This window comes from Triturus cristatus, chromosome 4_2 (genome assembly GCF_964204655.1).
Source record: "Triturus cristatus chromosome 4_2, aTriCri1.1, whole genome shotgun sequence".
NCBI classification, from domain to species: domain Eukaryota; kingdom Metazoa; phylum Chordata; class Amphibia; order Caudata; family Salamandridae; genus Triturus; species Triturus cristatus.
Window position 1 is genome coordinate 779190659 of NC_140586.1, and position 20710 is coordinate 779211368.

The following is a 20710-nucleotide window of genomic DNA, read 5'->3' on the forward strand; positions in this document are numbered from 1 at the left end:
AATACATTCCCTTTGGGGATAAAAAATGAACCCAGTCGGGATCTCTCTTCTGGCAGTCTTTGTCTACACTTGCAGCTGAAACAAACAGCGCTTAGACGCCTCAGGGCATTAATGCACTATATAAATAAAATTAACACAACAACATGCAGCACCCCAGTCAGGGTTCCGAAATTTGAGTTCAGATTCTCCATCTGTACATTGTGCTCCCTCTTCAATTTCTTCATCTCCCGCAGCTCTGTCAGGGCGTGGCCCATCATGTCCTGGGACTGATGGAGGGATCCATGGCTTGGTCGAAGGTGCTCTGTGTGACAGTGAACCCAGTGGCCTCACTAAGCTGGCCCATATATTCCTTCCCATGACCCATACCCCACTACCCCGTCCCCTTGACCCAGTGTTCCCCATCCCACTGGTTCCTCATTAAACTGGAGGTAGTGGTGGTAGTTTATCAACAGCAGGCAAGACTGGCGGGCACAAGATTGGTGTGATGTTTGTTTGGATACAGGACATGGAGGTATCCTTAGACTGAGGAGTGGTAACAGCCTGAGTGGGAGGTGTAGGTGTGGGCAGAGTGAGACGCAATCACTGGAGCTGTCTGCCCAGACAGACCAGATGGACCAGGCTGCTCCTCATCAACCGGACTTGCAGGTATGTAGTCCTCACTGAAGGCTTGGTCCTGGTCTGGAGGGGTAGATGGTTGTCCGCATGCACTGGCTGTTGGACCTATTATGAATGAATGACAAAATACATATGTTAAAAATCTGGATTATACATCTATTAATGTTTAAGCAAAAATATGGAGCAACCTAAAAGTAAAAAGTAAAAGATTATAATGATTGTACCTTTCTGTGGTATTGTAATAGGCCACACAAACAGTTTAAATGACATGCAAAATTGCTTTTAAAAAAAGCAGTAGAAAAGATGTCACTCAATCAATCAGGGAAATTGTAAGCGCACTACTCACCCGTGAGGGTCTCAAGGCACTGGGGGTAGTAGGGGCGAGCAGCTCTGGTCAGTCGAAGAGCCAGGTCTTGAGGATCTTCCTGAAGATGTGCAGGGTGGGGACGTGCCTGCTGTTGATCGGCAGCTCGTTCCAAGTTTTGGCTGCGACGTAGGAGAAGGTTCTCCACCCATTCTTGCTCTGTGGATGCGCGAGGTGACGGCGGATCGGAGGTTCCTCTTAGGTACTTGGAACAAGATTCTGTGGTTGAGATATTGGGGTCCGGTGTTGTGGAGGCATTTGTCGGCGTGGGTGAGTATCTTGAAAATCCTGTTTCTCGACGGGGAGCCAGTGGAGTTTACGCTGGTGCTGGGTGAATTGTATCGAGGGCTACCAAGGACGAGTCTTGCTGCGGTGTTCTGTATGGTCTGGAGTTTGTTGATCCCGGTGTGGAGAGCGTTTTCATAGTTCATTCTGCTGGGTATGAGTGCGTGGGTGAAGGTCTTCCTTAATTCAGTGGGAATCCATTTGAAGGTCTTTCGGAGGTTTCGGAGGGTGTTGAAGCAGTTGGAGGTGACGGCGTTAACCTGTTGGGTCATGGAGAGGGAGGAGTCGAGTATGATGCCGAGGTTTCGGGCGTGGTCCGTGGGGGTGGGGTGTTGCCGAGGGCGGTGGGCCACCAGGAGTTGTCCCCTGCAGAGGGGGATGGTCCGAGGACAAGGACCTCTGTCATCTCCGAGTTGAGGTTCAGGCAGCTGCTGCTCATTCAGGGGATGCAATGTTTTTTATTCCTTCCTGGAAGTTGTCTGGTGGTGATGGGATTTTTGGTGAGAGAAAGGATGAGCTGGGTGTCGTCGGCGTAGGATACTGTGCTGAGGCTGTGCTGTCTTACGATGATGGTGAGGGGGGCCATTTAGATGTTGAAGAGTGTGGGGCTGAGCAACGATCCTTGGGGTACTCTGCAGTTGATATCTGTGGGTTTGGAGAGGAATGGTGGAAGTCTGACTTTGAGTTCTGCCGGCGAGGAAGGAGCGGAGCCAGTCGAGGGCGATTCCCTGAATGCCGGCTTCGTGGAGTCTGAAATGCAATAAGATGATTGAAAGTATACATCACTTACCAAGGATTTCACACAACACAGTAGAGAGGTGAAATGTGAATGAAAACATTCCAAGGCCTTGCAGCTAATATTCTGACATTTACACAACTTGGGAGGATGTATTGCATTTGTTATCATATGAACATTGCAGAGTACATTTTCACAAAAATAACAACTTATATTCAGCATACAAAATACATACCTTAGAAATCTCTAGTAAATAAACTTAGATTTTTGAAACAAGTTACATCAATTACATCAAATAATAGGGATAGGACAACATACTAAATTAAATAATAATTTTCACCATGGCATCATGGTAGTTTTAGTCATTTCACTTAAACAATAACAACGCTTGCAAACTTGTACGTTACAGATACCTAGAGAAATTATGCTGTTAAAAAGATCATACATTTACAATAAAAAAAAAACTGAAAGCAAAATTAGATCTTGTGAAATGTTATGGAGATTGAAACCTGCAATCGTATATACAAGAAAATACATTCAAATAAACATACAGGACAACAAAATAATTGATAAAAATATAAGTATGTTTGAATGGTTCCAAATGGTGTAAAATCAATTAGCATCAGTTAAATGAGAAGCAAAAATGAAATTTAGGTTTAGTGACACATTAAAATGTGTAATTTACCAGCCTCCACTCCACCAGGGACTCCTGTCAAGCCTTCAGGATGTAGGATCTACAAGATCTTCTCCTCTCAGGTTGTAAGGGGGGGCTGGGAGAACCACCCCTAATCCTATGGGCCTCCAGGTGATGCTTGGAGGCCACGGAACACACTCTCCCCAGCAGATCATTCCACCTCTTCCTGATTTCCTCTTTTGTACACAGGTTATTTGCCACAGCATTCAGTCTGTCAACTATTCTGGTCCACATTTGCTTTTTCTGAGATATAATTTGTGAGAAGGTGGCCTGATATATGCTGTCCACTAGTTCTAGTGGGTACCTTGTATCAGTCCAAACAACCCCTTATGGTGAATGGTTAAAGACAACCTTATATGAAAGCTATCCTAGTGGTAGCTATGGAGAGCAGCCTTCAGGCTAAGTCTTGAAGGAATGTAAAGTAGCTTGTTTTACCAGTCTATAATCTCTTGAATGATCAAATGAAAGGACAACCACACCAGGTATATATTTAAAATATATGTATTTAGGTTAACACACACCCCTCTAGTCTCTTTATGAGACTGGAGTTCGAAGTACTTAATTTACAAGTTAGCAATCAACAGTAATAGCACAAATACACGTTTGGGCCCTAGGGGCGTACCAAACCATATACCAAAAAAGTGGTATAAGAACCACGACTGAAATAGGCACTAGGCCTATTGCCTCTAGAATCGCTGGGACCCCAAGGAACCACCCAAGGTAGTGACAGGGGAGCCACGGGAGCTGTATGCAGTGTGGAAACACAACCTTGGGTTCCTATTATCTTCTATGGCCAATATCGCGGCCGGAAATGTAATGATTAGGGACACTTCTAATTGAGTCTGGACCAAACCCTTTTGGACTTAAGAAGTTCTAGGGCTAGCACCCATGAGAGCACCGGAGTACTCGAGTTACCTCACCCAGGGAAGCCGGGTGCATAGGTGTCTTGGTGTCGGGTCGCGTTGTCGATTTCAATGGAAGCCTGCAAAGAACTGCTGCTGCCGGGAAGAGGAGGAGTGTCCGAAGAGATCCAAGCCTGGATCTAGGATGTAAGGAACCTGAAAGCAGAGGGGACAGAGTTTGGGTCACTAGCCAGTGACCGAGGGCAGGATGGACCAATGCCCACAGATGTTGGGTGCTTCAGGTGAGTTGATGGGTGTCTTGACTCTTCAGCCACGAGGTCCATGAGGCGTCGTTGAAGTCCACGAGCCGGATTCGAGCTGTCCCACGAAGTTTGTCGAGTGCTGCGGTGTCGGCGACCAGAAAGGACCCAACAAGCCTTGGCAACGGCAAGTCACTTGGAAATCAGAGAAAGGACTGCGGTGCATACCAGCAAGGTCTGAGGGACTCACCCAGCGAGGGTAAGTAAGGGCACATCTGGAGCAACCAGGGAAGCCCAGTCAGAAAAGGAGTCGCCTTCGTGGGGACCTGCTAGCCAACGGGCTAGTGATCGCGAAGGAGCCTCAAGCGTTCGCACTTGGAGCTGGTCCACGGGTCACTCGTGGAGTGGAGGCCAACAATCTTTGGTGCAGGAGGTGCTCCAGGCTGGGGCTAATCTGAGCCCAAAGCACAACTTCAAAGAGGACAAGGAAGATAGTGTTGCTCCAAAAGTTCACGGTGTCCAGGGGTCACGGTTCCACGTCACCCACAATAGCCACAGGCCTCAGCTTTGCTGTGGACTCAGGGTAGCCTCGGCGAAGTCTGGAAATCCACCTCTGGGGATGCAGAGACTTCGGCGTCCAGCGGGAGCTTCAGAATTGCAGACCGGTCAGTTGCTTCCTTGGTGCCTGCCAAGCAGGAGAGTCACTCCTTGACCCCAAGGGAGATTTCTTCAGTCTTCTAGTCAGGATAGAACGTCGAAGGTCCAGGATGTACATTGCAGAATTTCGTCCAGGGTAATCTAAAGTCCTAGGGACTGGATTCCTATACTTATACTAAGTGTAGGGGATGGACTAACTCTAAGGCCTATGGGTGGGCCAGGAAAGAGGGGTAGTTACACCCATTTCCTTTGTCCAGTTTCACGCCAGAGCAGGGGCAGGTAGCCGCTGCAACTGGTTTGAACTGGAGTATGCCCCCAGTGCTGGACTTCAAAGCACCAGAGAGTGCTCCCGCCCAGCCCCAATACACATCAGCCTGTCTGGGGAGGTGGGGACACCTCCCCTCGACAGGAAACCTTGTCTGTGGCAGAGGCATCCATTTTGTGATGCCAGAACTCAGGAAAGTCCTACCGGGTTTAGCCAGTGTGAACATGTCTCTCCCTATAGAAGGGTGGAATGCTACCCCCGTCGCCAGGACTGGTGGGGGGGTAGTATTCCAAAGCGTTTGACACCAAACACGACATGTTTTGATGCAGCCATCCCAAAGTTAGCATTTACCACAAGGTTATAATGCACTTATGAGTATATGGTATGACTGTATCACAGAACAGCCATAAGGAAGTATTTCCGAAAGCTGCAGAGGGGCTCAGCTCATGCTTGGGCACCCTCTCACATAAAACCAAGCACTCTGCCTTCAGGATTGTCAAGGCCTGCCGTAGGAGTGGCTTATAGGTTTATATGTGTATGTATAAGGTAGTGATATAGGTAGCCTATACCACTATAAAGGGTGCAAGCACAACCTTACCCAGACTGCAGTAGCACACCTGTGATGTCATTTTGGAGTGATTCCCAGGGGTGGCATAATATATGCTGCAGTCCCATTGCGCCCCACCTCCGGAAAACAATCAACTGTTCCTTCGAGATAGCAACCTTCCCAGAAAGCTGGAAGCAAGCCGAGATCAACGCCCTTCTGAAGAAGCCCAAGGCGGACCCCAAGGACCTCAAGAACTTCCGGCCCATCTCCCTGCTCCCTTTCCCGGCAAAAGTGACCGAGAAGATTGTCAACAAACAGCTGACCCGCTACCTCGAAGTTAACAACATCCTGGACCCTTCCCAATCCGGTTTTCACAGCAACCACAGCACCGAGACCGCCCTCATCGCCGCCACTGACGACATCCGGACCCTGATGGACAAAGGAGAAACAGCCGCCCTCATCCTCCTGGACCTATCAGCAGCCTTTGACACGGTCTGCCACCGCACCCTATCAGCACGCCTCCATGACGCCGGTATCCAAGAGAAGGCCCTGGCCTGGACCACATCCTTCCTCTCCGGCAGAACCCAGAGCATCCGCCTCCCACCCTTCCGCTCCAAAACCACCGAGATCATCTGCGGCGTCCCATAGGGATCCTCCCTCAGCCCGACGCTGTTCAATATCTACATGGCCCCCCTCGCCCACGTCGCACGACAACACAACCTCAACATCATATCCTACGCCGACGACACCCATCTGATCATATCCCTCACCGAAGATCCCCACACCGCCATAGCTAACCTCCACAGAGGAATGAATGCCATAGCCGACTGGATGAAGGACAGCAGACTGAAGCTGAACTCGGACAAGACCGAGGTCCTCATTCTCGGACCCACCCCATCAGCCTGGGACGACTCTTGGTGGCCCACGTCACTAGGCACAGCCCTGGAACCCACGGACCACGCACGCAACCTGGGGGTCATCCTCGACTCCACTCTCTCCATGACCAGGCAAGTCAACGCCGTCTCCGCGTCCTGCTTCAACACCCTCCGTATGCTCCGCAGGATCTTCAAATGGATCCCCCTCGACACGAGAAAAACCATTACCCAGGCCCTCATCACCAACAGACTCGACTACGGGAACGCCCTCTACTCAGGAACTACAAACAAGCTCCTGAGACGACTCCAAAGCATCCAGAACGCCTCGGCCCGACTCATCCTCGTCCCCCGCCGCAGCCACATCACACTCCACCTGAGAGGCCTGCACTGGCTCCCCGTCAACAAAAGGATCACCTTCAAGCTCCTGATCCACACACACATAGCACTGCACAACACCGGACCCACCTACCTCAACAACCGACTCAGCTTCCACACCCCCACCCGAAGCCTCCGCTCAGCCAACCTCGCCCTCGCCACAGTCCCTCGCATCCGAAAAACCAACGGCGGCGGCAGATCCTTCTCCTACCTCGCCGCCAAGACCTGGAACACACTCCCCACCATCCTACGACAGACCCAGGACCTGCTGGCCTTCTGAAGACTCCTCAAGACCTGGCTCTTCGACCAGTAGCACCCCCCTCCCCAGCGCCTTGAGACCCTCTCAGGTATGTAGCGCGCTTTACAAATGCAGTGATTGATTGATTGATTGGTAGGCCTCTGAGGTACCTATGCCCTAGGTACATAGTATACCTTATACTAGGGGCTTATATGGCACTCCAGAATCCAATTAGATATGTACCTAATGTGCATGGAAACCATTTTAGAGAGGAAGCAGCTAGGCTGTGGTCCTGATTAGCAGGGCCACAGCCAGACTAAGGTCGAAAAACAGTGAAACACCAGCAAAAAGTGGGGGTACCCATGTGAAGCAGATCCTACTCTCCTACATGGTTGTATTTTGTACTTGGGCTCCAAACAATTATGGCTCTACTCTAATAAGTTCAATCACCCTAACTGCCAATTCTCCCTCTGTAAAATGGAGATTATCTCTTCCCTGCCATTATAAACAAAATAAAGGTGATGTTCCTGTGCCAAAAGTGTTGGGTGAAAGCAATGCCATTCTTCCCTCTCAGTTAGACGAAGCCACTAACCAACCTCAGGATATTAACCCGCTCGCTGGTAGACTAAGTGGGGGCAGTAGATTAAGTTTTATAGATTTGACGGAGGGGGCACTGAACACCGAGCCCCGTAGGGAGACGGTTGTGGCGGATCCATACTTTAAGATTTTTAGCTGGAACGTTGCGGGTATCTCGAGGAAGCTGGGATTGCCAGACTGGAACGCCCTTGTGGAGGGTTACTCCATTTGCATTTTTCAAGAGACATGGTGCAGGGAGCCCTGCCATAAGGTAGGATATTCGACATATTGTGTTCCCGCTGTCCCCCCTGTTTTAGGGAAGGGACGCCCTTCGGGTTGTCTCCTCTTATGGGTTGATGTCGCTCTCGATTGTCAGGCGGTTCAGCACTCCACCAACTCTCCCGATCTCCTTAATATTACCATAAAGGGTGCACGGGGTGGCCTCCTCCTGGATATCTTTAACACCTACGCCAGAGGGACGAAGGGTGGCATACAATCGTCCACAATATACCTATTAGAAGGTCTGCTCAGGCAGCGCCCCAATAAATCTCGCATCTTGGTGGCAGGAGACCTGAATTGTACGTTCGAGCCTTTGGGCTTGGACGATACATTGGGAAGTGGTGAGGAGGACTCCAGGAGTGGGATTCCTGCCCTAGCGCTGCCCCCTATCAAGAGGTGGACCCAAGTGGCGGTACAGATTAATTCCCTCAACATGGAATTTGACCTTAGGGCTGTTAATGGGAGGTCAAAGTCTGACTTAGTGGGAGCTCATACTTATAATAGGCCGAATCATACGTCTAGAATAGATTATATTCTTCTTGACGTAAGTCTATGGAGCATCCTGAAGGATATGGTGATCATACTGACAACTGAGAGTGATCATAATCTCCTCTCACTCGCCCTCTATCCCCAGTGGTTAACTGATAAGGGGGGATTATCATCTTATATAGCTCCAAACCCCCACAAAGTTTTCCCATCCAATTGTGGTAGATGACTGAAGTGGGCTAAGCTTATCATGTCCGAAGAGAAAGTGGCAGGTATAGGGGCAGTCCTGGCTGCAGCACAGTGCAAATTGGAGTCGCTGACCCAATCGCCAGAGGAGGTCACGCTGACCTTCTGCGACTTAACTAGGGCGCTGAGCAACCTGTTTATGCTCCCTAGCATGGCTACGCGTGCTAATAACAGGAAGTTGCTACCCAAAACGCAGGGTTGGTTTACAAAAAAATGCAGAGTTAAGAAAAAAGCGCTGGTAGGGGCTGTTAAATCTAAATCCCAGGTTGCAATTAGGATCGCAAGGAAAGATTACTCCCAGACCTTAAAGGTAGCAAAAAGAGAGGGGGAGGAGAAGTTCTGGGCGGACCTCTTGGCAGCAAGCTTGGACAGGAATGCTAGGGGATTTTGGAGTTTGGTAAGAACCAGGGAGAGGCCTGTTGGCACATTGCTGACATGTAATATCCCAGCTCAGAATTGGTTTAGCCACTTCTTGTCCCTTTATACCCCTGCTGAGGGGGTCCTTAATGACTCCTTTGCTCTGTTGGTCGAGGCAAGGGACACTGAAGACGATGCCTTTACTGACAGAGAAGTGGAGGTCGTAATCAAGTCCCTGGTCCCCCTAAAAGCTGCTGGGCCTGACGGGATACCCAGTGACTTGTTACGTGCCAATCCCAAGCAATGGGGGAAGTTGGTTTCCACTCTACTGAATGCTATTATGGGGGGAGCATCTGTACCTGAATCCTGGAAAGGGGCGGAGGTTGTCCCGATATTCAAGAAGGGATGTCGGGACAACCCCGCTAACTATAGGCCCATAAGCCTTATTGATTCAACCCAAAAGGTGGCAGGGAAGGTGATTCTGGGGAGGATCCTCCAATGGGTGGATGAAAATAAGATCTTGTCAGATTTCCAGGCTGGTTTTCGCTCTGGAACCGGGACCATTGAGCAAGCCTTCAGACTGGCGCTCCTGTATTGGAAGGTGGTGGTGCTGGGCAAGGGCAGTCTCTATTTGGCCTTTATTGACCTTGACCTGGTACCTAGGGAGGAACTGTGGAGGGTCTTGCAGGGGTTGGGGGTGCCTTCTTATATCCTATCACTCCTGATAAAACTACATACAGGCAATTATGCGCAGGTGAGGTGGGGTAAGAATGGGGAGAAAACTGACAGAATTCCAGTAAGCAGGGGTGTCCGCCAGGGATGTGTGTTAGCTCCCACTCTATTCTCTCTCTATGTGAATGGTGTGGTTGAGTATCTGCTACAAGAACCTGCTGATGCACCCTCCCTGGCGGGCACTCGGATCCCCACACTGCTCTTTGCAGATGATACCCTCCTCATTGCAAAGACCCCCCAGGGCCTCCAAAAACTTCTTAACCGCTTCCAGGAGTTCTGTTCCCTTAGGGGATTGGTGATCAATGTTGACAAGACCAAATATATGATCTTGAATCCTCCTAGGAAACAGGGGCGCCTCCCAGTCTTGAACTCTGCTCACTTGGAGAGGGTTTCAGAGTTTGACTACCTGGGAATCCGCCTTAGCGACTCTATAAGTTGGACTCCGCACATTCACAAGATGCTCCTTAATCATAAAAGGGTGGGTGGTGTGTTGCTTAGGGAACATCGTTCTTCCACAAAACAATTTATTGCCCCAGCTGTGGAGATCTATAAAGCTAGAGGGGTTAGTGCTGCCTTGTATGGGGCGGAGTTGTGGGGCACAAGCAATCTCCATGTACTTGCAAAATCGGAGAGCAAATTCTTGAAAGAATTGATGGCTCTCCCTTTGAGCACACCCACAGTTCCAGTGTTGCTGGATCTAGGCTGCAGATCAATTGCGGACCAAGCTCGTCTTCGTCCCCTGCTCCTGTGGGCCCGCTTGTGGAGGGTGCCCGAATTAGCCTCCTATGCGGAGGGACTGTCCGAGGTGATGTCAATGGGGGGCTGGTATAGGATAAAATGGTTGAGGGACGTTAAACATCTTCTGGGGGAGTTGGGCTTAGGTGAAGCTTGGGTTACTCGATCTGCCCCTCCTAAAGCCATTTTAAAGAAATTGTATTGGGATTGGGTTTCTTCCAAACTCATTGTCGATCCACGCCTATGTAAATCAACTGTAGCCTTTTTGAGGATTAAAGACGTGGTAGCTTACGAACCCTATCTCAACATGATTTCTATTCCATTTGATAGGGCTTTATATTTTAAGTTTAGAGTAGGGATTCTACCTGTAGGTGACCTGGTATCCCGGTGGAAATTGTCCCCCCAGCCCTCCCCCTTTTGTGCCCTCTGCTCCACGCGGGTCGAGACGGTGGCACATATTCTTTTTGAATGCCCTGACTATTGCTCTCCCAGGAGGCGCTGGCTCAAACCACTTTGTAGACAGTTGGGAACTCGCCATCACACAGTGGCTCTACGCATTCTATTCTCCGACACATCCACTTTGGTGGTTTGTGGTGTGTCTAAATTTTTAAAGTGGACTTGGTTGATTTGTGCAAAAAGGCTTTCCGTATCAATTTAATTCTGATTTTTAACTGTATTAATTGTATTTACTAAGTTATTGTCTTTTATCTTCTTTTTTTCTGGGAAAGTGTTTTACCTGTTGTTTTCTTTAACTGTTTAATTGCTTTTAAGATATTTTATGTATCGAAATAAAGCCTATCAATCAAACAAAATAACAAAAGTTAAATAAATGTTATGACCCGCAAGAAATACATGAGAGAAGAAATAAGGGTCAAGAAACAAAATGAAATCCCCAAAAATAAGCCTAATTAACAAGGAAAAGTTAATCTTGAAATTGTTGTGGTGCACTGGAATGGCAAAGGATCGTGGTCTAAAATGGAGTGTGTCTTAATGCAGGTTAACACAATTGGGCAAAACACATCAGTGTGTGATGCTAGCATCCATCCAAAAGCAAAAGGAATAGTCCAATGTTGAGTGCGTCCCATGACGGAATCAGTCCGTTAGCAATGCGCTGCTAGTATACAGTGAGGAGCAGGGTCAAGACTGATTTGCATATGGCTGGATCCAAACTGGGGTGGCATAGTCAGCAAACGAACAATGGTGAATGATTTACTCAACATTCCGTCCATCATTTGTTGCAGCAGCATTTTTCACAGTAAGTGGGATGGTTATGCTCAGACATGGGTCCCTTGCTCGCAGTGCAACTTGATTCAAGCTAATCCGGCTGATGAGGGGTGATACTCCGAAACCAGTCTCAGAATGCTTGTTTTGGGTCCAGGGAGGACCCGGTTAGGCATATCGGGCTGGACTGTTGCTCCAAACTGGAGTGGCATAGCAAGCAAAAGAACAATAGATTTAACCCAGATCTCTGGACCTGGGGGTGAATGTTTGATTTATTCAGCATTCTGTCCATCATTTGTTGCCAAAGCTACTCCACCGCCAGCACAACTGTGAAATCTAAATAGGCTTGGTGCAATCCCACCAGCATGACAGTGATGGAGTAATGTTAGCCAGCAGAGAAGTCTGCCACGTTGACAGCGGTGAACCGTTTACGTGACAGAAAACACTCTGTAGACGTGGATGACGATTCAGCTAGCACATGTCTAAATATGGCAGCTGGGATTCCATCAGCTTGACGTATTAATAGTAAACTTCACCGCGGAGGGACAACGGGAATCCCACCAAGATCTAAATTAGGTCCTTAGTCTCTTTTATGAAAGTTGAAAACCTCTAGCAGGACGAAGCTGAAGCCCAGGAGGACTCCTCGAAGCCGGATACCCCTCCTGCCAGGAGCCAGTGAACAGGATGTTGTGTTGTGCTTACGGCCTCTCCAGCTAGGCTGGGCTACTCAACTTTGTGATGTACATTGTTCCATCAGGATGTCTTGGTTCTTGGGGTGACGGTTTAGCAGTTAGGTCCAGCTGGGTCTGGCGAAGCTGGTGAGGGGTTTTATCTCTGCCTCATTAAACCTTCTTCTGTCAGAAGAAATGTGTTTAAGTCCTTCTTCCACACCTCAACAATTTTGGTGATGACCTAGCCAAACACAAGAAGAGACAGAGGTAATTAAAACCCCAACCACAAACTCAACACGTGGAGTGGAGTTTCAGACAGCTTTTGGTGTCAGGCTGACAGAGTTGTTTGTGTAAGAAGCTGTCTACTAATGAGATTCCAGCCCCGACTGTAAGTGAGATTGTGGGGTGGAGAAGTCACTGCAGTATCCAGCGTGTTGTGAGCACTAATTGCTTTTGAAGTTCAACCCAGACTGTAAGCAAGATTGCGGGGTGGTGGTGTAACTGCAGCTTCGATCATGTTGTGAGTGCTAATGGCTTTGGGAGAGGCTGCGATAACCGTGCTGGTGCCACACTGAAGGGCACGAAGGAAACTGCGGAGGAATTAGCAAAAGCCGCTGTGAGAATGTTGCTGGTGAGAGGCTGCCACATCTATCGAGACGACCTCCCAACAAAGTGTGAGCGGTGTTTCGAGCGCGCTGTGGTAGGTAGACAAGCGGGGTGCCAGCCCTAGCGTACAGAAAGGTGCAAGCTTGTTTCTATGCGTGCTCAGTGGGTTTCTTTGGCTTACCTCATGCTGTCCTGTATAACGACTATGATGTGACTGTATGAGGCTGCCGCTGACAGGTCTGCCCACTGTGCAGGTCTTGTATTGTTCTTTCGCGCCTCAGATCATACTGTGAGTACACCTGGAGACAGGGATGCACTTCTAAAAGCTAAGTGGGGGCCCATGATAAAGTGAAAGGTTAAAAACCAATGTAAACACCAAAACATGTTTATTTGTTGGGTATTTACTTGATATTGAAAATCAAGAGTGGGGATTTGGGGAGCTAGTAGCCCATCACCACCAGTGTGTTCTCAAGATGTAGGCCAGCTCTCTACCAAACACAGTTTCTAGAGAGCGAGGACTGCCAATGATGAAGCATAACACCTGGTGGTGTGTGAGGACAGTCCTTCACATTTTTTGAGATGCGCAGCACCTCACTTAATCAAGTGTAGAGTGCTTACCTCTGTGTATAGAATCAGATATTTATTCAGGGTACCTTCTTTTGTGTGTGCAAAGAAGAGCTCCTGCCTATTTGGGTGACTATGTTCAATAATGCTTTTTTTTGCTTTCGTTTCTTGCTCCTTAGCTTCCACTTTCACCCCGTTGTTCTGGTCATGTTTTCCTTTTTTTATACTAGATGCTTCTCAGTGGGCTGGTTTCCTGTGAGTTGTTCCAGTTTCCTTCCTGTTTCTTCTTTTCGTTCAGTTAGTTTTCCTTCCCTTGGGCTCTGTTTTATTTTTTTATAAGATGGGGAGATGTGTTGTGCTTATGCCTTTCCAGCTAGGCTGGGCTGCTCACCTTTGTGATGTACATGTGTTCCATCATGATGTCATGGTTCTTGGGGGGATGACGGCTTGACAGTTAGGACCAGCTGTGTCTGGCGAAGCTGGTGTGGGGTTTTATCTCTGCCTCATTAAACCTTTTTCTGTCAGAACTGTGTTTGTGTCCTGCTTCCACACTACAACACAGGATTTACTGCTATGTAGAAGAATGTGCTAGCAACACAGGCATGCCAATAACGATACAACTTCAACAAATTACTTACTCAAATCACACGTGACACTCGTGATTGAAAAGAAACTTTTAGTTTCAGAGGCAATACAAAATCCAAAATTTTTACTTTTGGATTTATGCAATCCTATTGATTCACATTATAGTCTATTCATACATTTCCATAGACCACAACAAATAACGCATACATGAAATATATTACATGTACTGTGTTCATACCTTGCGGCATGTGTTTTTTGCTCGTGAGCAAAAAACAGACACACCGCACGGTATGAACACAGTATTCAAAAACCTGTTTCCAACAATCTATGAGTAGGAAAGAAGTTGCTCTAAGAATCTTTCCTTTGTTTTCCCCTTCGTGAATATAGTCACATCAACTTCTCTGCAGAAGAACCGTCCTAACCACACTCATTCCTAATAAAAGCAACATAGCCCAATCGGAGTGAGTGCCTACACTTAATAACATGACAATTGTATACAGCAATTTTATACAGCAAAACATAAAATAGAAACTCTGACTTAAAATTCCCCCCCCCCATTTTTTGCTTCCCATTCTGTTTCTTTTGCTGTCCACTTTTCAAGGCAGACACAAATGATTTTTCCGCATGGCATATTCAAGTAATCCATGTTTCGACTAGAGATTGGACAATCTCTTACAAGGTGAAACACAGCTGTAGTTTATAGGGAAGTGTGGCTTAAATAAATGAGTTGGCAAGTGGTAACATGTTAGACCTGGCACCTTGGCGTGAGTCTCCCTTCCTCTTTTTGTCGCTGTACCTCGTGCTTTTATGGTGTTGGCCGCTCAGCGCGCTGTGCCACTGCCAACCGGTGTCGCGGTGCGAGTGCTCCCTATGTAAATTATATATGTTGGTTGGATTCCATGATTGGATTGTTTGGTTTACTGTCAGACCCCAGTAAAGTGCGCCAGGAGCGCCAGGGCATGTAAATGCAAACACCGCTAGTGGGCTTGCAGCACTGGTTGTGCCACCCACAGAAGCGGCCGGTAAAATATGTCTAAGGTCTGCCATCGCAGAACCTGCGTGCAGTCTGGTACTGACATGCTGACTGGCAAGTGCCCACACTTGCCGGTCCCTAAACCTTCCCTTAACTTCATGTTAGTCACCCCTCTGGTAGGCCCACGGGCAGGGTGCGTTGTAAGCATAAGGTAGGACAAGCCTGGATGCGTGGCATGTCCTAGTAGTGAATTACCGCCATCTTGTTGTTCACTACTGTAAGGCTACCCTGTTCTCATAGGCCAGTATGGGCGGCTAGGATTGTTACATCCTATGATCCTAACCGACCCAGGGAACATGGTAGAAGATCGAGTTTAGTATGCCTGAACTCAGAATAATAAGGTACATCTTTTCCCAAGGTTTATTTTAATATTCCGCGTTTGCAAATGCCGCTTTTAGAAAGCTGGCCTTTGCTTGCCTAAACATTTCAACCCGCCTCTGCGTGATGTGTATCTGATGTCTGGCTGGTGTGAGTGACAGGGCTGGGGGAACCCAGATGGGCAGGGCTAGGTAGCCTGGTGGTGAATAGGACGATCGACAGGTAGATGGGTGGGAGGAGTACTCCTAGGCTCTGAATAGGACAGTGCTCTGCCACCACAATGCCGGCTCCGCCCCCTGTGGAGCGTCTGATGACTCTGCCCTGCACTCTGAAAGAAGAAGCCTGCATCGCGTAAACAAAGTGCTCAGAAACCGGACTGGACTAGGCAAGGGCCCCCCTGGCCTGGGAGAACAAGATTTGCTGTATAAATGTAGGAGCCCTGCTCCTAAGAAACTAGATCCGCTTTTGACCAAGAAGAATCTCTGCCTGAGGAGGAGGCACCGGGAAAGCTGTAAGGAGGAAGACTGTCCCTATCCTGGGGGACTGGCCTGCAGTGGTGACCTTGCTGCCAAAGGAGAGAAGAGAAACTTTTGCTGAAGACTTTGCTTTACTTTTACTTTCAAGACTTGTGCTTTTCAAAACGATCTCCAAGGGCCTTTAACAAGCTTGCCCCCTGAACTGAGCCCCAGGACCATTGGGCTCTACCTGATCTTCACTCGCCTGCCGCTGGACTGTGGTGTCCTTTCCCTCGCCGGAGCTGTGACCCTCGTGCCCCAGTCCCTCCCTGAGACGTGACCAGGACTGCTTAGCCGCCCCCGCCTTGGGAAGAGCCTCGCTCGATCGGAGCCACTCCCCCTACGCTGTGCTGGGCTGCCCCTGTCACCTCGCTCACTGGAGGCTCGCTGTGCATCTTCACCCTCCCGCCGGAATCGGCGTTGTGAGCATCTCCAAGCCTCGGACGGCCCGGACGTAACCTGCGTGCCCGGCTGCCCCGCTTTGTTCACCCGCCACCTGCAACACCTCGCTCTTGTCGTGAGCCTGAAGATCAGACCCCCATCGTGAAGTGTGGGAGTCCCGGACGCCGCCTCGCCCTTCTGTCGAAGAGCCGCTGAAATCCCGCACCCGCCTTTGCGTCAAGAAACAAGGTACTGTACTTACGAACTCGACCGCGAGCTCGCATCGGATCCAGGGTCCGCAACGTTCTGATTTCCCTGTCATCTGCCGTGTGCTTCCCGGTCGCCGCCTCAGCACGAAGTGCGCTGAGGCCCACAGTTACCTTTAGCCCGCCTAAGAACTTTCCGTAACAAAGAGAACTTTACCGTATTCCTAAGAGTTGTGGCCCCATCAGTTTAACGTTACTGGGCCTTGTATTGAATCTGCTGAATCTACATAAAAGCTTATTTTTATATACTTCCTGATTGGTGTCCGTTTGTGGTGCATGCAAGGGGTTTACTGTATGTATAATTGCACTTGCTTAACTGTGTACGCCTGAGACTTAGCCTAGACTGCTCGCGCCACGCACCTAGAGGGTGAGCAGGGGTTATTCTGGGGCGTCATCCTTCGCCCTGACAAGAAGTAAAGGGTCCCTGCTTGTTGTGGGTACACACCTGCGCCAACCAGAGCCCCCTCATTTCTAACATAACACAAGCACTTTCTTTGCTTTTTCTTTTCTCTAGCTTTGTTTCGGTTCCAAGTCCTGAGGAGAACACCCCAAAACCATTTGGGGTTCGAAACGCGTCGACCATTATTTTTGACCAAACTAGTGAATACATACTGTGTATCAGGCTAACCTTTTTATGTATCAATGTTTTTTTTAAAGTTTGACAAATCATTGAACGAATGCCCTAGATTAACTGAAAACTATACTGTTTCGTCCCTATCTAAACCAGGGTTGTGTATAAAAAGCAATAGGTCGTTCTTGAAATATACTCCCCAACCTAACAATTCCCCCTCCCCTCCCTTGTCACTTTTGTTCTTTCACGGATTTTTTCAATTTTGTGTGGAACCCTAACTGATTATTATAATTTTTTCACAGTACAAAGTGGTTGTCTATTCAATGTTTAGTATTGTTTAAATTACAAGTTCACACATTACATGTAATAAATGTCATGTACGTGTTACTTGTTGTGGTCTATGGAAATAGATGAATAGACTATAATGTGAATCAATAGGATTGCATAAATCCAACAGTAAAAATTTAGGATTTTGAATTTCCTCTGAAACTAAAAGAAAGAAAAAATAAATTAGTTTCTTTTCAATCACAATGAGTGTCACGTGTGATTTGAGAAAGTAATTTGTTGATTTTGTATCAGTATTGGCATGCGTGTTGTTGCTAGCTTATTTGGATTGGCCTAGCCTTACTGATTAAGGGCCAGAAACCTCTATTGTTGATCATGTAGAAGAATGTAGCAGGAGCTGCCATAAAGTCAGGCCGACCAGGCAATGCACCTTGGGTGGATTGCCAAGAAGGTAGCTCCCGGTCTCCTCTTGGGTCTCAGTGGCAGAAAATATTTTACATTCCAAGTTTGGGATTTGGGCACCTTTCGCACCACTTCCAAAGGTCAAGGACTGGAGGGGCACCAATCGGAGTGTCAGGACTCAATCAGGCTGGCTCCTAGTGCTGGTTCAAGATGGTTGAAGCCTTTTTTGTCGCAGAGGAATCTGATCGGGAGACCAGCCAACTAGCACTTGGAGTCCCTCCAGAAGTCTTATTTTCAAGCAGAACAGGTCTTAGGCAGCAGGGCAGTCCTCTGAGAGCATAAGGAATGCTTCAAGCTGCAGTCCTTTTGGTATAGCAGGACAGTCCTCTGAAGTACACATCAGGCTACAGTCAGTAGGGCAGTCCTTTTGAGTCCACAGGTCCAGAGGTTAACTGAAGATTGGGTCTGAGAGTCTGATTTTTATACCTGAACCCAGCTTTGAGCTGAAAAAAGCTCCTGGAGATTTCCTCTCACAGAAGTGTCTGGAATTGTCTACCTCTCTGCCCTTTTCAAAGTCTGTTCAAGTCTGTCTGCCGTCACAGTAGGTCAGTGTGAAGATCTTTGTGTGTGAGCTAGGGTGCAAGTAGGACTGTGCCCATCTCTGCCCCAATCCTGGCTTGGGTAGCCTCTCCTGCTACACCTATTTGCTTTATAGTGTGGCTGTCTGGGAGGAATACACAAAGGCCAATTGCCAACTACATTTAGTCATGTGTTCCAGGAAAGCAGGTACAAAGTGGCTAGGCAAGAGAATGCCAACTTTCTAAGTGTAGTAACAAGAGGAGTTTGGCCCTACAGGCCAGGTTCTGGCAGGGCCGTTTTATATTTGTAACAAAGGAAAAAGCCTGAACCTGTTTTATTCTGATATTTTTATTTATTTATTTATTTTTTAATATTTATAAAGCGCAGCATATACCCGAGGGCGTCTTGGCGCTAAGAAACCAGTTACTTGTGGTGAGAAACGTGGGGATGGAGGAATCATTGATCGAACAGCCAAGTTTTTAGGAGCTTACGGAAGTGAAGGAGGGAGGGGCTCTGCCTGATGTTTAGGGGTAGAGTGGTAGAGGGGTAGCATCTTTTACTTTACGCTGGGACAAACGGTTAAATTTCGCTTGCACCGGTATTATATTTTATATCTTTTATTTGAGTTTTTTAGATTTTGCATGTATACTCAAACATCAACATGGGACAAATTAATCTACATACAAAAAGAACATTTGTGATGTTGAATTACAAAACTTTAAGCAACAATTTTGTGTATTGAATACACAATGTGAAAAAAACATAAATGTGAAAAAGACATTACTAAACAAGTGAACATCCAATATATTAATGGTTTTCAATCTCAAAATGTTTTATACATCAAGATTTCAATTAAGAAAATGTGGGGAAACACATGGGGTAATTTACTGTCTAGTGCATAGAACTTTTTCACTATAGCTAGAAAAAATTAATTCCTGATTCCTCAGTGTTTCTATCCTTGGTCATCATAAGCCTTTTCTAAAAAGTGGATGTGTAAAGAAAAATATTTTTTTATAATTTTAGTCTCCCTTCATTTAAATTGTCTTTCTCCTTATTACCAGAAATTAAAGTTTGTACCTTAACAGCATTAAGCTTCTTTCCAGCTCGATGGATTGTATCTGTGTGAGTAAAATACCCATATTTAAAGAAATGTTGATTCTTTAAGCGTACGTTGAGCTTAACGAGGTCTAAAGATCATGCCTTTGATGGGCCTACCTTGAGCTGCAGTCGGGAGTGCCCCACTGAGTTCTTTTATTGCTATTGGATCATATCCTAGAACAATCTGTGTGTGAGATAACAACCCATTAATTTTTGGGAAGCTGGTGTTTTCTTTGCTAATGTATCCCATTAAGAAGCTTTTAACATACCTGGGCTCCGTTCGAAATTCTTTACGCGGGCCGTTTTGTTTCTAATGGGGACGTTCGTTTTATCTTTAATGCGCTGCAAAGACATACCGCTTGGTTAGCCACGCATTTCACCAGATTAGTGAGTGAAAGCAAATCACGATGACTAATCGCGTACCTTAATCGTTGTATGCAAACGAAATTTTCCGCACTCGCTGCTATTCAGGAAGTTTTGTGCACCTTCTGTTAAAAGAATTAAAGAGCGCATTCAGTAAAGGACTTTAATGTTGCAGCCCCGTTATTTCAAAGGCTTAAAATATCAAAAACGGGCGATTTACCTCATGATACGAGTGCTTGCTCTCATCTCATTCTTTTCGGTTACAAAGTGGCATTTCCAAGTGGAGACATCCCAAAATGGCTATCAACTTAGAACTATGGGAATTGTGGTTTATCTGTGTCTCAGTAATCCGTTTAGAACCACTAGCTTGTGTTGTTGTTAGTATTGCATTGTGGGTATTGTAGTGTTCATACCCGTGATAACTCAGTCATATTGTTTAAGCCTGTTGTTGCACTGTTGAATTTCAAAATTAAATATGCTTCTTTTCGAAGTAGCAACATCTCTATGTCAATCAATGTTTTAGAAGGCTTGAAACTTGCCAGAACGGTCCACTTAAACTGTGTTTCGTCATGACGTCTTTCTACAAAATGTTCGACCATTGGTGCAGTCATTACTTTTTTCTTTATTCTTGACTGGTGCTGGGTGATTCTTGTGTTTACCTGTTGATTGGTCTTCCCTATATAAATCTTATTACAGGGACAAATTATTGCATAAATTGCATTTTTTGTTTTGCAATTTGTGAACGTTATATGTTTCCAGATGATGTTTTCGTGGACAAATTCTGTACCTTCAATGGTATTGCTGCAGGCAATACAGTTTCCGCATTTTGGATGGCCTTCAATGGGTTTTAAATTCCATTGAGACAATAGATCGCTTTTGGTTTAGTAACGGAAGTATCTGCTCTAACTATTTGTTGGTCTATACTTGGGTTTTTCTTCCATGCAAAGAGTGGCTTTGGGAAAGGGCATTCTAAGTTTTCCAACAAATGCCAACTGTTCATGACAGTTTGTCTGAATTTATTTGTGTCAGGGCCATAAGTTTTACTTGGAGAAGACTTTCTCAGGGCGTAAATCGTGCTCTTTTGGTGG

General features: G+C 47.0%; 1 long non-coding RNA gene across 1 annotated transcript; it reads right to left on the bottom strand.

The window, feature by feature from the left end:
* Window positions 1–67: 67 nt before the first annotated feature.
* Window positions 68–19915, bottom strand: LOC146835030 (uncharacterized). Its single transcript, XR_014960369.1, has 4 exons — window positions 19843–19915; window positions 19683–19747; window positions 19529–19601; window positions 68–720 (listed from the first exon to the last, which is right to left on the bottom strand). It is a non-coding gene; the product is annotated as an uncharacterized LOC146835030 (long non-coding RNA).
* Window positions 19916–20710: the final 795 nt, after the last annotated feature.